At 37.1% G+C, this 14,305-nt stretch overlaps 1 protein-coding gene across 2 annotated transcripts in view; it reads left to right on the top strand.

Annotated features, from left to right (window-relative positions):
* Positions 1-13,364: 13,364 nt before the first annotated feature.
* The window catches only part of LOC111059397 (ATP-dependent RNA helicase DHX30), a 43,556-nt gene continuing 42,615 nt past the window's right edge, over positions 13,365-14,305 (top strand). The window contains exon 1 of one of the 2 annotated variants that reach the window (XM_039421884.1): positions 13,365-13,532. The gene's annotated coding sequence lies outside the window, so the exon portion shown is untranslated. Of the gene's footprint in view, positions 13,536-14,305 lie in introns of both variants that reach the window. The other variant, XM_039421885.1, reaches the window with a different exon arrangement.

The raw sequence follows: 14,305 nt of genomic DNA, 5'->3' as shown, positions 1-14,305 counted from the left end.
CAACTAAAAAAAATCATCAAATTCGGTGCACACATAAAAAAGTTATTGAACGTCAAAATTTGAGGCTCAATTTTTATTTATATAGATTAGTTATTACACCAATATTAATACCACACAACTAAGGCTGAAACTAGTTTTGACTAAATCGTTCCACAAAACGATCGTTTCTTTAGTTTCTTTAGCTGTGTTATCAGCTAATCTAAGTAAGATAACAATAATTGTCTTCGAAAAAAAATTCTCAATCCCTGTCCTCTACGGTACCTCTGTAAAGTAGGTGGTTTAAAAGTACCTACCAAGTAACATTTATTTGTTTTTCGCATTAAATCTCGAAAATTATGCGCCTTACGGACATTACCAGCACTTCATACAGAATTAAAGCTTACAAATTTCCCACAATTTCCGTTTGACTAACTTATTTCTATACCTGCCGTAGTTCAGATAGTTCTCGAGATCTCCTCTCTTTAGGTGCAATTCCTTTAAAGCGTGTCGACATACGTCGTTCAAGGCACGTCGCCTCTTGGGAATTGCACCTTAAGATGTGATATTTTGAAAAAAAATACTTTTGGCTCCATTTTTACTTTCCTTGCCCTATTACCATAGGTAAGAAAAGTATTGCTTTCCGAAAAAAATTAAGGTACCCCAATTTGTAAATTTCTATACGTTTCAAGGTCCCCTGAGTCCAAAAAAGTGGTTTTTGGGTATTGGTCTGTATGTGTGTGTGTATATGAGTGTATGTGCGTCTGTGTACACGATATCTCATCTCCCAATTAACGGAATGACTTGAAATTTGGAACTTAAGGTCCTTACAATATAAGGATTCGACACGAACAATTTCGATCAAATTCAATTAAAGATGGCGGCTAAAATGGCGAAAATGTTGTCAAAAACAGGGTTTTTCGCGATTTTCTCGAAAACGGCTTCAACGATTTTGATAAAATTCATACCTCGATCAGTCATTGATAAGTTCTATCAACTGCCATAAGTCCCATATCTGTAAAAATTTCAGGAGCTCCGCCCCATCTATGCAAAGTTTGATTTTAGATTCCCAATTATCAGGCTTCAGATACAATTTAAAAAAAAAAATCCAAGTGGAAAAGATTGAGCATGAAAATCTCTACAATTAAAGTTCTGTAACATTTTTACCTAAATTTGAAAATAAGCTCGAAATTTGAGAAAATGTTATTTTTTCAATTGCAAACTGTTGACAACTGTTGATTCTATTAAATCATTCACTATGGAGAGATAGCAGAGCTCGTGTGTCTATAGCGTTATTGTCCTGTCACCAGCTGGCTCAGATCTTTGAATAGTAGTAGACTTGAGATGCGCGGGAACACTAGCGTTAGGTGATCAATTTTCATAACGGCAAGGAAAGTTGTGTGAGTGCGCCACACCAGATTTTTATTTTATTTATTCATTTATTTATTTATTAGAACAGTCACAAACACGATATTTGGAAAGAGAAACAGGCAATTGCCCAAAACTTCTTCAATTCCTTGATTTTAGCACATAAATAGTCCAAAGTGAGGTTAAGTTTAAAATTTCTGTTTTCACCAAAGATTAACACTCAGAATACGTATTCGAGATATGACTGATGAATTTTGAATTTCGAAGGGTTGATAAGAGCCGGAAATAACACTAAACAATCCGAAAGTTTCAATAATATTGAAATAAACTTGAACATTTTGAGCAGAAAAATTAAAACTACTATCACTGCAACAATCAGCTGTTTACAATGGTAATGTTTACAATGTTTTCTTTTGGTCTTATAACTTTTCGATCAACGAGTGATTAAAAAATCCTGGCTGATTAAGAGCTTATAGTTGAGCATTAAATTCTCTTGAATATAATGCATAATTGTGTTTTATCTGTTTCATAATTCTTTGTAATGTTGTTTTGTCTTGTTTTGTGTGTTTTTTTAATTTCACTATTTAATTCATTTCCTTATGACGGTTGCAGCGTTATAACAGTTTTAAGCCAAATATCAGGGCGTCTAAGATGCACTAAATCTTTTTCGCTCTCGTAAGTCGGATTCCTTGTCTCTTATGAGGTAAACTATATGAGTGAAATAGACGCTTCCCATAAGAGACCATGTATTTTCTGAAGATGCGCGAAGTAAATTCTGTGCGTAGACGCGTATGGTTGGGGCCTTGTCACACCGACTACCGCCAGTACCGCTGGCGGTAGCGAGCTAGTGAACGTTTTTCAGCAAGCCATGTCACACCGAGCTCGCACCTGCGGCGGTACTCTCGAGTAGTGGGAGGAGCCGACTGGCTGAACGTAGCGACTCGCGAATGACTCGGGGAAACGTTGCTGAGCGCATGCGCTTGTTAATGTCTTTTGTATATTCAAATATGAATATAGTCACACCGCTTCGCTTCGCATCCACTTCGCGTGCGAAGAAAGATCTCTTAGCAAGTAGCAGTGCGCGGTACTATACTCCGTACAAAATTACTCCTGACTATAGATATATATTACGTCTGGTTGGCCTCGTAGACTTGGAGGAATTTGCGGCGCTGAGGGAGATAAGTCAATTACAGTGATGGATAGAGTCATAGGTGGAAGCGCAGTTGCCAATTTGTCGATTAAAATCAGTCGAGTCAGTGCTTGCAGAGAGGAAACTTCGTAAGTTTAGCACGAGCGCTTGAATAGTCACTAGAAATTAGAGAATGCTGGCCGGTTCAAGACGGCATTATCGCCGCCGTTGTATCCCTACCGCTGTATGCCTTCTCTGCTGCGCATGTCCATCTCAAGTCAAAAGATTTTTTTGTACAGAGTATAGGCGGTACTCTCACCTGCTAAGCGAGCTCTGTTGGACCTGGTGCACTTGATAACACAGGGAGAGATTTTTAAAACTTCGCTCCCGCGGTGATAGCGAAGTTTGTGTGATATGGTTTTCAGTGTCATTGAGTGTTAAATCTTCAAATATCAGGGCACCGAGCTTCGCTCTTTATTTATTTATTGATAAACAGAACACAATTCTTCAAAATGATTGGGTAAGGACTAACAGGCACAGCCCAAAACTTTTTCTTCCCCAAATTTCGATTTGTACACTATAAATGGTCCAAAAAGTAGGTTATGCTCCATACACAGGTTCAATCTTTAGTCCAAATATTTAAAAACAGAAAAGTTCTAATTTAGATTGTTTACCATCCAAATTGAATAACAAAAAAAATACTCACTAATCACTTAAAACTGTAAAATAATGATTAACTTTGAATATTATGATTACCATTTGTCATGTCAAAACAAATCAGATTATTTTCATGGAGTCTATTGAAATTCTAGATTTCTCGCGAGATACGGTAAGCTGATTGATTACACAGCTGATCTCCCACACAGGCACACGCATCTTCTGTTATCGACATACGTCGTTCAATACGCGTCGCCTCTTAGGAATTGCACCTTAAGATGTGATATTTTGAAAAAAATAATTTTGGCTCTTATTTTTTCTTTTGGCCTTATAACTTTTCATTTTCATCGAATGATAAAATATTAATAATTATTTATTTATCTTGCTGATTATGAGCTTATAGTTGAGCATTAAATTATAGTTAAAAATAAAATATAAAATTATAGCATTTAGTTGGGATGGTAGATATTAGATTAAACTTTGACGTGTCATATACTGCGGGATCGTTGCTCCCTTAATGCAGTTCAGTAATTGTGACGAACAAGAAAAGTAAAGTAAAGTAATTGTCTTGAATATAATGCATAATTTCACTATTTAATTCATTTCCTTATGACGGTTGCAGCGTTGCAACAGTTTTAAGCCCAATATCAGGGCGTCTAAGATGCACTAAATCTTTTTCGCTCTCGTTAGTCGGATTCATTGTCTCTTATGAGGTAAACTATATGAGTGAAATAGACGCTTCCCATAAGATGCCATGTATTTTCTGAAGATGCGCGAAGTAAATTCTGTGCGTAGACGCGTATGGTTGGGGCCTTGCCACACCGACTACCGCCAGTACCGCTGGCGGTAGCGAGCTAGTGAACGTTTTTCAGCAAGCCATGTCACACTGAGCTCGCGTCTGCGGCGGCACTCTCGAGTAGTCGACTGGCTGAACGTAGCGACTCGGGGAAACGTTGCTGAACGCATGCGCTTGTTAATGTCTTTTGTATATTCAAATATGAATATAGTCACACCGCTTCGCTTCGCATCCACTTCGCGAGCGAAGAAAGATCTCTTAGCAAGTAGCAGTGCGCGGTACTATGCTCCGTACAAAATTACTCCTGACTATAGATAGATTGATTGATTGAGTACTTTATTTATGTAGATTACAATATACTGGCTTATACACTTATATACAATAGCTTACAATACAGCAAAATTATAGATGAATTCACATAATATAGACTAAGAAAATAATTATTGAACTGTATATGACATGAAAAAGTAATTTGTGATATAATAACTATAGATATTATATTGTTATGCATCTACATAAATTGGCGGAGCTTTGGACATATCAATGTCCATTCTTGGGAAAGAATATTAAAATAATATCCTCCCCACTAACTCTCTACCAAAACGTTAATTTAATTAAACTAAGGATTTATTTATTAGATAGATATATATTACATCTGGTTGGCCTCGTAGACTTGGAGGAATATGCGGCGCAGAGAAACTGAGGGAGATCAGTCAATTACAGTGATGGATAGAGTCATAGGTGGAAGCGCAGTTGCCAATTTGTCGATTAAAATCAGTCGAGTCAGTGCTTGCAGAGAGGAAACTTCGTAAGTTTAGTATGAGCGCTTGAATACTCATTAGAAATTAGAGAATGCTGGCCGGTTCAAGACGGCATTATCGCCGCCGTTGTATCCCTGCCTCTGTATGCCTTCTCTGCTGCGCATGTCCATCCCAAGTCAAAAGTTTTTTTGTACAGAGTATTGGCGGTACTCTCACCTGCTAACCGAGCTCTGTTGGACCTGCTACATACTTGATAACACAAGGAGAGATTTTTAAAACTTCGCTCCCGCGGTGATAGCGAAGTTTGTGTGACATTGTTTTTAGTGTCGTTGAGTGTTAAATCTTCAAATATCGGGGCACCGAGCTTCGCTCTTTGTTTATTGATAAACAGAACACAATTCTTCAAAATGATTGGGTAAGGACTAACAGGCACAGCTCAAAACTGTTTCTTCCCCAAATTTCGATGTATACACTATAAATGGTCCAAAAAGTAGGTTAATATGTTCCATACACAGGTTCAATCTTTAGTCCAAATATTTAAAAACAAAAAAGTTCCAATTTAGATTGTTTACCATCCAAATTGAATAACCAAAAAATACTCACTAATCATTTAAAATGTAAAATAATGATTAACTTTGAATATTATGATCCCTACCATTTGTCATGTCAACAAATCAGACTATTTTATCGAGTCTATTGAAATTTCTATATTTCTGGCGAGATACGATAAGCTGATTGATTACACAGCTCATCTCCCACACAGGCACACGCATCTTCTGTTATCGACAGACGACGAAATTATCATCTGTTTCTCCAAGGATGAATTATCCTTTTCATGTCCTTCAGCGAGTTTTCCCAGGGATGAGACCTAGTGCAATCGAATTTTTATATCATAAACCTACTATACGTTCCAAATTTCGTAAAAACCGTTAGAGCCGTTTTCGAGATCCGTTGAACATAAATAACCAGATATAAAAATAGCCAGATACCAGATATATAAATATATACAGAAATTGCTCGCTTAATATAATAGGATTTTGCTACAATAATAGAAGATCAGTTGACAGAGAAACTTGAAGGGAATGCTTGGCACACAATTTATGATTGCTGCTTTTTTGGACTAGTTAGAGTATAAAATATATCAGAAGTCCCCAACTCAAACCCCTGTGTTAAAGGGATGAGTGTGGTTTAAATGTTACATTTTTTCCTTTTTGCTTTTATAAGCATATAAATCCCTTTTCACAAAAGACTGTTAAATTTCAACTTTGATTACTTGCCACGAGATTGAAATCCTTTTTTCGTATAGGCCTTCTCTGATTATTTGGCTCTCATGACATTTATCCCTGTCAATTTTTCTTTAAAGAAGCCTTCTCTGATAGGCTCTCGTGTCCTTTCATGCACAAAGTAGCCTACTTTCGTCCGAGGACAGGATTTGAGACGGAAATCGTAGAAAAATGACTGAAATATTTGTTGTAGCTCAACAAAATTTCAGTATTTGTAGGACTACGAACAATTCATTTGGCAGTAGAACTTGACTTTTCACCTAAACTTGTACCCATAGGGCGGGAAATGTGTGTTTGCCGGCTCAAGATTGCTGTTTTAAAGTTCGAGACGAAGTCGGCCAAACATTTTTGCCCAAGTTGCGAACGCTATTTCTGTCAAACCACAAATAAACTGAAAACTTGATGAACTGATGACCTGCGACGTACGGTAGTGTGAACCTGACCAACTGAAAACTTAGCGAAATAACTTGACTTACTGAAAATTTGACAACAGTGAAATCTTGATGAATTGCAATTTGCAAGATCGGGCAGCGACACTTGTCATTCAGCAAGGTCATTTTCTTTTCTGCCCTAGGGCCATTCAGCTGATCTCGTCGGAAACTGCTGATTCTTCCCAGGTCTTTCGACCTCCATATGATATGAGCACATTATGATTATGTTCTAGTGTAGCTAAAAACATCTTCCAACTCGGAGGTGTATTCGATGCAGTGTTTTCAGAGGTATGCTCTGAGGTACATTACTAATAGGTAAGCCTATTCTCTTTTTTGAGAATTCTCTGCTCTTTTTGGCCTTAAACCTTTTGAACTATTGATGAAAAAAATCCATTCTGATTATAAGCTTATAGATCATTGAATTCTCTTCAATTTGATGAATACTTTTAATAATTTACGCATTTCCCTATGACTGTTGCAGCATGTGTGATCTTCACTTTTACAGCAATAGAACAATATTGACAAAGAAATTTGGAGGGAATGTTTGGAACCCAATTTTTGACTTTTCAGCTATTTAGGGACTATTTGGGAAATGAACATGTTCACCCATAAATGCATACCGGTATTGAAAGTCATCATCGCTACCACGAATGCTAGGGGTTGGTTTAAAAAATTGAATTTTCTTTCATTTTTTGCTTAGACCAGTGGTTCCCAACCGGTGGGCCGCGAGACCCTATGGATTGGGCCGCGACGACGAGATCTGGGAAAATGTTAAAACATTTTGTGTTTGTCCAGCAGTTTTAAGAAAGGCTTGAAAAACTATCATTAAAACTTGGAACAAAATTGTGTCATGAACATTGTCGAGTGGCGAGTAGCATACAGTGCAAATGCCAGAGACCTTTTCCTTTCCACATCAATCCCTAGCTCGGATGTAAACTGCAGGTTTCAACCTACTACTTGGTTTGTGCATCAACTTGTCTTTGGGCCGTCAGCTTCCAATGTTTGTGTATAGGCCTAACATTTTTGTAGCAGACGGCCCAAGACAAGTTGATGCACAAACCGAGCAGGTTGAAACCTGCAGTTTACGTCTGAGCGAGGGATTGACGTGATGGGACAAAGATGATAGTTTGGATTTACATCGATTGAGGTGAATAAGGAGGTGAGACGCCCAGTATGTGATATGTGCAACCGTTCTCAGCAATGAAGCCTTGAAACCAACTAAACTTGAACGTCATTTGAAAACAGTTCATCCCAACTTGAGTGATCGGCCACCTGAATTCTTCGCCGGAAAATTTGAAGAAAATGAAATTGGGTAAGAGTGGTACAGTGTATGAGTCTTCTGAAAAAGCCCTTCTAGCGTCATTTGCTTCACAACTAATTGACAAGACAATGAAACCACTTACAATTGGTGAAACTCTTGTCAAACCTTGTTCAATTATGGCAGTTGAAAGTGTTTCAGGTACTGAAGCCTCGAAGAAAATAAAAGAAATCCCCCTGTCAAACAATACTGTAAAGGCGCACATTGATACTATGTCTAGTGATATTGAAGATAAACTTGTTTGTGAGATCAAAAATTCTCCATAATATGGAGACTGAAAATATTTTAGTCAATATTTTGACTGAAATCAATTTTGTGGCGATAAGTTTACCTCCCCCCCCCCTCATCAACCCCTTACACATATGAATAGAATAGATGATCTGGGCCGCTTAGTGTTCAATTCATCCTTAGGTGGGCCGCAGGCTCCTTTGGGTTGGGAACCACTGGCTTAGACGCTCAAATCTTGGGAAAAACGCGTTCCACCGATTTGACCAACAGTACAAAACTGAAGCTTGATAAATACAAACTCTGGGATTTGTGATATCTTCAATAGTTTTCGTAATATCTGCTCTTGAAAGTTTGAGATGTTTTAAACTAATCGGTCCCGTTCGTTCGTCGACAAAGCAGATGTAGCGCTATTCTTCTCTACCTCTGCAACGTTGCCATATCATTTTTAAATGAAGAAATATAGTTAATTGAGAAATATTTTAACTTAATTATGAACATTTATTATTTCAATCATTATAAATAAAAATTTCCTTACAAGTGAAATATAATTAAACAGTTTTCAATCCTAAATGACTACCCTCTTTATAATTTTTCGATCGAGCGAAAGAGAGGTTTAAGATTCAAGTCGAAGATTTTGCATATCTCTTTATGTATTTATCTATGTTCCGCATTCACAGCGAATCGCGGCAATAGATTTTCATGAGATTTGACAGGACTTATTGAATACGCGTCGATGTAAATGTAAAAGTCCAGCCACACGGTATCGTAGTGAAGAGGGCCGTTTAGGAAACTGAGGAATATTCCGAACACACTACATTTTTCGTGCAATGATTCTGGAGTATTGGACAGCTTAAATTGATAAAAAAAGTTCACCTAGCCCTGGAGCTTTTTACAGAGTGCCCCAAAGCCTCGGATTTCCGGTTCCTTTTGAGATTTTCGCCGAATCGAGCCATCGGAAAGAAAAAAATCACTCTCGCCTTTTTTTAGATAATGAAATTTTGAATAAAATGAGATAATTCGGATAGGAAATGATTCGGATCTTTATTGAGTGCTGGGTTACAAGTTTTCAAAAATGAGTCAAATTTTCGGAAAATTGAAATTTGGAGGAAATTCCGTTTCTAACTAACCATATAATATAAATATGGTATCTTCTTCTTCTTCTTCTTCTTCTTCTTCTTCTTCTTCTTCTTCTCCTCCTCCTTCTTCTCCTCCTCCTCCTTCTTCTCCTTCTTCTTCTTCTTCTTCTTCTTCTTCTTCTTCTTCTTCTTCATCATCTTTTTCTTCTTCTTCTTCTTCTTCTTCATCATCTTTTTCTTCTTCTTCTTCTTCTTCTTCTTCTTCTTCTTCTTCTTCTTCTTCTTCTTATTCTTCGATCTTAACTATCTAAATGTATGATTCAAAATCCCTCTGGACGTAACTTTGTGCTTTAAAACCTGAGTACAGGTAGACCGTCGCGCGTCTATCTAAATTAGATTTCCAGGTACACCCGGTAACAAAAGCAAGCGGGGGGAAGATGGGTATTCTGTGATTCCGGGCTATGTATAGGTACTGCTATGAATATACAACATCCTGCGAAAAACCATAATTAGTTTTGCTAAATCCTGTTATTCAGTCTTCATTGACTGGGCTAATATTAGAGAAATATTGGACAATTACGATATTTCAATTGTTAAATCATTCTTCCTCGTGGAATAGCCTACTCGATATGAAAAATTAGAAACTTAGTCAATGTTGTAGAGAATTTCTCTCCCCTTTCCATTCCAATTATAACGATTCTATTCATAAGATTACAAAAATAAAAACTTGCAGCTGAATAAAAAGATGACGAATTTCATATTTCCATTTTTCACGATTTTGTTAATAATCAACAGTTGCCTTCAAATTGAGCCTGATACAATATGATGGGAACTTGCGATTGGTTTAAAATTGTTGAGAATTCCATGCTCTACATGCTTAGTTGCCTCAAATACATTTTGAACCATTTTTCTTCTACTTAAAACCAGAGAAATTGGTGTATTTATAAATCATTCGAGTAATGTATTCTGTGTTAAAACTTACCGAAAACGTGAGAATGAGAAAAATATTATCATTTTCTTGATTTTTTAAATGAGCAAATCGAACATTCCGAATATATTTTTTCATGAACTATTCACGTCAAAATAAATAAAGATGTAGATTATTTTGTGCTACAATTTAAAACCAGGTACAATTTTTATCATTATGGGTTTCCGAAATAATAATCAGCTTACAGAGATTAGCTATTATTTTGTGTATGAAAATGTAGGTTCAAGTACAATCGGGAATAAATTCCCTATTTTTTGACTGAATTTGACTTGTGATACGTGATTTGAACCGGCGGCTGGAAAAGCCGAGAAGAAAGAGCTGTAGTACGAGAATATCTGATCATAATTGAGTCAAAAGTTAATAGTGTTTGAAATTTTGATCCTTGAGGTGTCCTTATACAGTAATGCGAGCCTCCTCCACTAGAAAATAATGAAAAAATTTCATCTAATGGGTGAGTATGATAGAACATATGATCTCATAAACCTTGAGAAAAACCAGGGGTTTGCCCCCTTTGGGTTACGGGAGCTTTGAGTCGAACATCGTACTCAAGAATGTGTTGAAAACCAGAATTCACTCACAGTATCCCTGCTTGTCGTAGGAGGCGACTAAAAGGGACCCTAAGGCAACTCCAGAAGTTGCCTTACCTTCAAACCCACGGGGTCTGCCCCATCAGGGCAGTTTCGGAGGGGCAAAAAAACCAAGAGACCAGAGATGGGTGAAACTCCAGGCACAAAAGTAGGTCAAGAGGCTGAGTCGAGGGTGACCGGGTGCCCTAGAGGCAATTTGGCGACCCCTCCTTCAGCGGAAGGACCTACAAAAAAGCCAGGCGTGAACCTCACGTAGGTCACGAATTTGTGGGTGGAAAGGCCAAAACTAACCACTGCTCATTCAGGCAAAACTTTTTGGGAGAGGTGAGGCTTTTGACCCTGCAGAGTTTCGGAGGGGAAAAAAGAAAACCCCAAGAGACCAGAGATGGGTGAAACTCCAGGCACAAAAAATGTGGGTCAAGAGTCGAGGTTGGCCGGGCGCCCTAGAGGCAACCTGGCCACCCCGTCCTCGGTGGAAGGACCATCAAAGAAGGCCAGGAGTGGAACTCACGTATGTCATGAGAACTAATCAGTCTGAAGAGACTGCCATCAAGCATATCACACTGGATTGCGACAAGCAACCAGGTGATGAATGGGATGTTAGTATAGGGAAAACTCCAGGCTCTTGTGAAGGACACAACTAGCTTACTACTTGGGAACACAATAGTCGGGATGCACACCGGAGAAACGCATTTCGTGAAGCCCTCTTTCATGAAACTTGTTTCATGCAATCCGTTTCACTCGCGCATGCATACAAAAGAAACGTTCCTTGCTTAATCTGAATAAATAAAATTTGAATAAATAAATTTGAATAAAATCTTATCAGTAGATTGCGAGCAACTTTCGTTTCACGTTTCCTGAAACTTTTTTCACGAAACGCGTTTCTCCGGTGTGCATCGTCCCGCCTAAGCTTCGGTTGACGTGTGGGGTTCTTTGAACCTTTGGATCCGTCCCTTCAAAATCAATAAACATAAACCTTTATTATTGAGCGATTCTCAATAAGAGGATCAAATCAAATAAAATTTTATTTATTTAAGTAGTTGCATACAAAAGACAAGCTTCACAACATTGAATCGTCACTACAATCAATAATAAACACAGAAAAAATACAATAATGCAAAGAGGAGACGACAAAGAAAAACACTGCCTACAGGAACACCCCCTGGAAGAAATCGATTAATTTCAGTTGATTTAAAGGAAATTTTTTTTGTAATAATTCTATGACATGTAATTTTCTTCCCTCAAGACATCCACACATTCATCCACTGTGTATGGCGCTCTTTTTAAAAGAACCTTCCTTATCCTTCCGGTCATCTTTGAAAAGTTGGAAAAATCTTTAAAATTATGGGGGAGTCTATTTATAATTTTTATTGCGCGATAGTGTGGGCCTTTCTCCAGAAGGGTTAGTCTATGTGCCGGGTAACCGAGGATTGAGCCACCACTCCTCGTATTGTAGGAATGACCAAGTAAAACGGATGAGAATGCCCTCCAATTTTTACTAACGTACGTGATGATCTCCAGAAAGTTCATGGCTGGCAAAGTTAATAAGGATAATGAAGTTAATGATTGAAGCTAAAAATAGGCTATTATTCGAAATACGAGAGACATTGTTATTAGGTGTAACTGGAATTATATGCTGAGATAGAACAATCTATCTAGTCTCAGGTTGTAGAGCACAAAATTACGCCCAGAGAAAATTTGAATAATAATTTTTTTATAATTGAAATCGGAAGATATACTAGTTGATTAGTTACGGAATTTCCTCCAAATTTCTGTGTTTAAAAGAAAAATTGTACCTAACTCAGCAATCAATGAAGATAGAAAAAGCTCCGATTTATTTCATTTTATTATCTAAGAAAAAGGCAAGAGTGATTTTTCCTGTCCGATGGCTCAATTCGGCGAAAATCTCAAAGAACTGGAAAAGGAACTGAAAATCCGCCGTGGTATTTTGGGCACTCTGTAAAAAGATCCAGTGCTAGAAGGTCAGATTTTTGTATTTAGGATGTACAATACTTCAGAATTATTGCACAGAAAAATTAGCGTGTTCGTAGTTTTTTCCAGCAAAAAGTACTTGGTGATTGGAGTACTACCGTATATTAAAATACTACTTTATCAGCCGGATGCACAAATAAAGCCGGATTATAAATTTCATGAGAACCAATCAGAGAAGTAGGCTACTATTCGACTTGGTTACACAAAAGCAGGTTAAATTTTAATCGTAATTAATTTAACGAAAACCAATCAGAGAAGCCTTTTTTCGAAAAAGTCGTCTCTGCTTGGTCCTCCTGAAATTAATTACGCGATTAAAATTTAACCGGCTTTTGTGCAGCCTGGCCGCAATCTAATCTAATTACATTAGATATACTGGTATCAGTTAAACCTATCGAAGGCAGTGGCAAGGCAGATGATCGGCAACGCTGCTCTCTTATCTTTCTTGACACTTTTTCTTTCGTTCGCTATCTTTTTCTTATCTTTCTACAGCACGGAAAATGGCAACAACATAAGCTCCGCTAATCTTCCGTGTTGGAAGATGCTTCAATATTCCACTATAAAGACTTTTCCTGTTGAATAAAAAATAAAATTGAACTTGAATCCTTTCATTTTTATATTTACTTTCAATTTTTATAAATATGCTTTTCTGATCTGACGTTTTGTGTTGGTGCGAACGTGCGACACCTTTCATCCCCACCACCACCACCAACGTTAAAAATCCCATGAGCCATCATAACATTTTTCTTCATCTGCTTTTTCTCCGAGTGACATGACAAGAACAAGTGAACAACTGTGAACTGAACAAGTCTTTTGTCTTTCTATTTCTACCTCCACTTTTCTAGCATGCGGTTTGTTCTTTGTGCCTTATCAGCATGTTGGGAGCACATCAATATTATAGTGAAGCACGTTTTATAATTTTGTAAAAACTATGTTTCTCTTCTGGTAAGTTAAATGTCAATTTTCAGTTACATGTTTCTTGTTGAAGGCTTAAATAAGTTTCAAGCTATCTCCCCCTGAAAGGTTTCTTTGTACACGTACGTCTATAGGTTACCGCGGTAAAATAATCTGCAAACAAGTATAATATTTCACGTTATTTTGGTTAGATATATTTTTGATTTCAACATACGTTATTTCGTGGTATTCATAAAAATTTTGAATAAGTGAAATATAGACTCATTCATGAGTAAATACGTTACGTACCGGTACATATTTGTAGTGTATGTTACCGCGTTAACAAATAATTGCAAACAAGCAATCTTCCACGTTATTTGGTTAGATGGATTTTTGATTTCAGCATTTTTTTATCGTGGTTATTATGGATACGCATTTAATATAAGTGAAATATAAATTCATTCATGTGTAAATTATTATTGCGGTTTTAAAAGTGTAGGTGTATTACCGTAGATCATGCTAATAATAGAAAATGGCGTTAACAAGTAGCCTATACCATAACTTTTACCTTCACTACTTTTACTTTTAACTTTTATACTTTGGTTTTGGAGGTATAAATATACATACGGCGTTCTGTAGCCTAATTTTGAAGACAGAAATCTACTGATTTGGTATTTATTATATTGATAAAACCTGCTGCAATCTATATACCGTAGCTTATAATTATTAAATCATATTAATAGCTACTAAAAATAATGTCAACTTTGTTGAAAAAAGGTGAATGACGAGAAATTAGTGCTTTTATCAAATATAACATTATCATC

Source organism: Nilaparvata lugens, chromosome 2 (genome assembly GCF_014356525.2).
Source record: "Nilaparvata lugens isolate BPH chromosome 2, ASM1435652v1, whole genome shotgun sequence".
NCBI classification, from domain to species: Eukaryota; Metazoa; Arthropoda; class Insecta; order Hemiptera; family Delphacidae; genus Nilaparvata; species Nilaparvata lugens.
The sequence above is the reverse complement of the archived record's forward strand: the minus strand, read 5'-3'. Positions and strand labels throughout refer to the sequence as shown.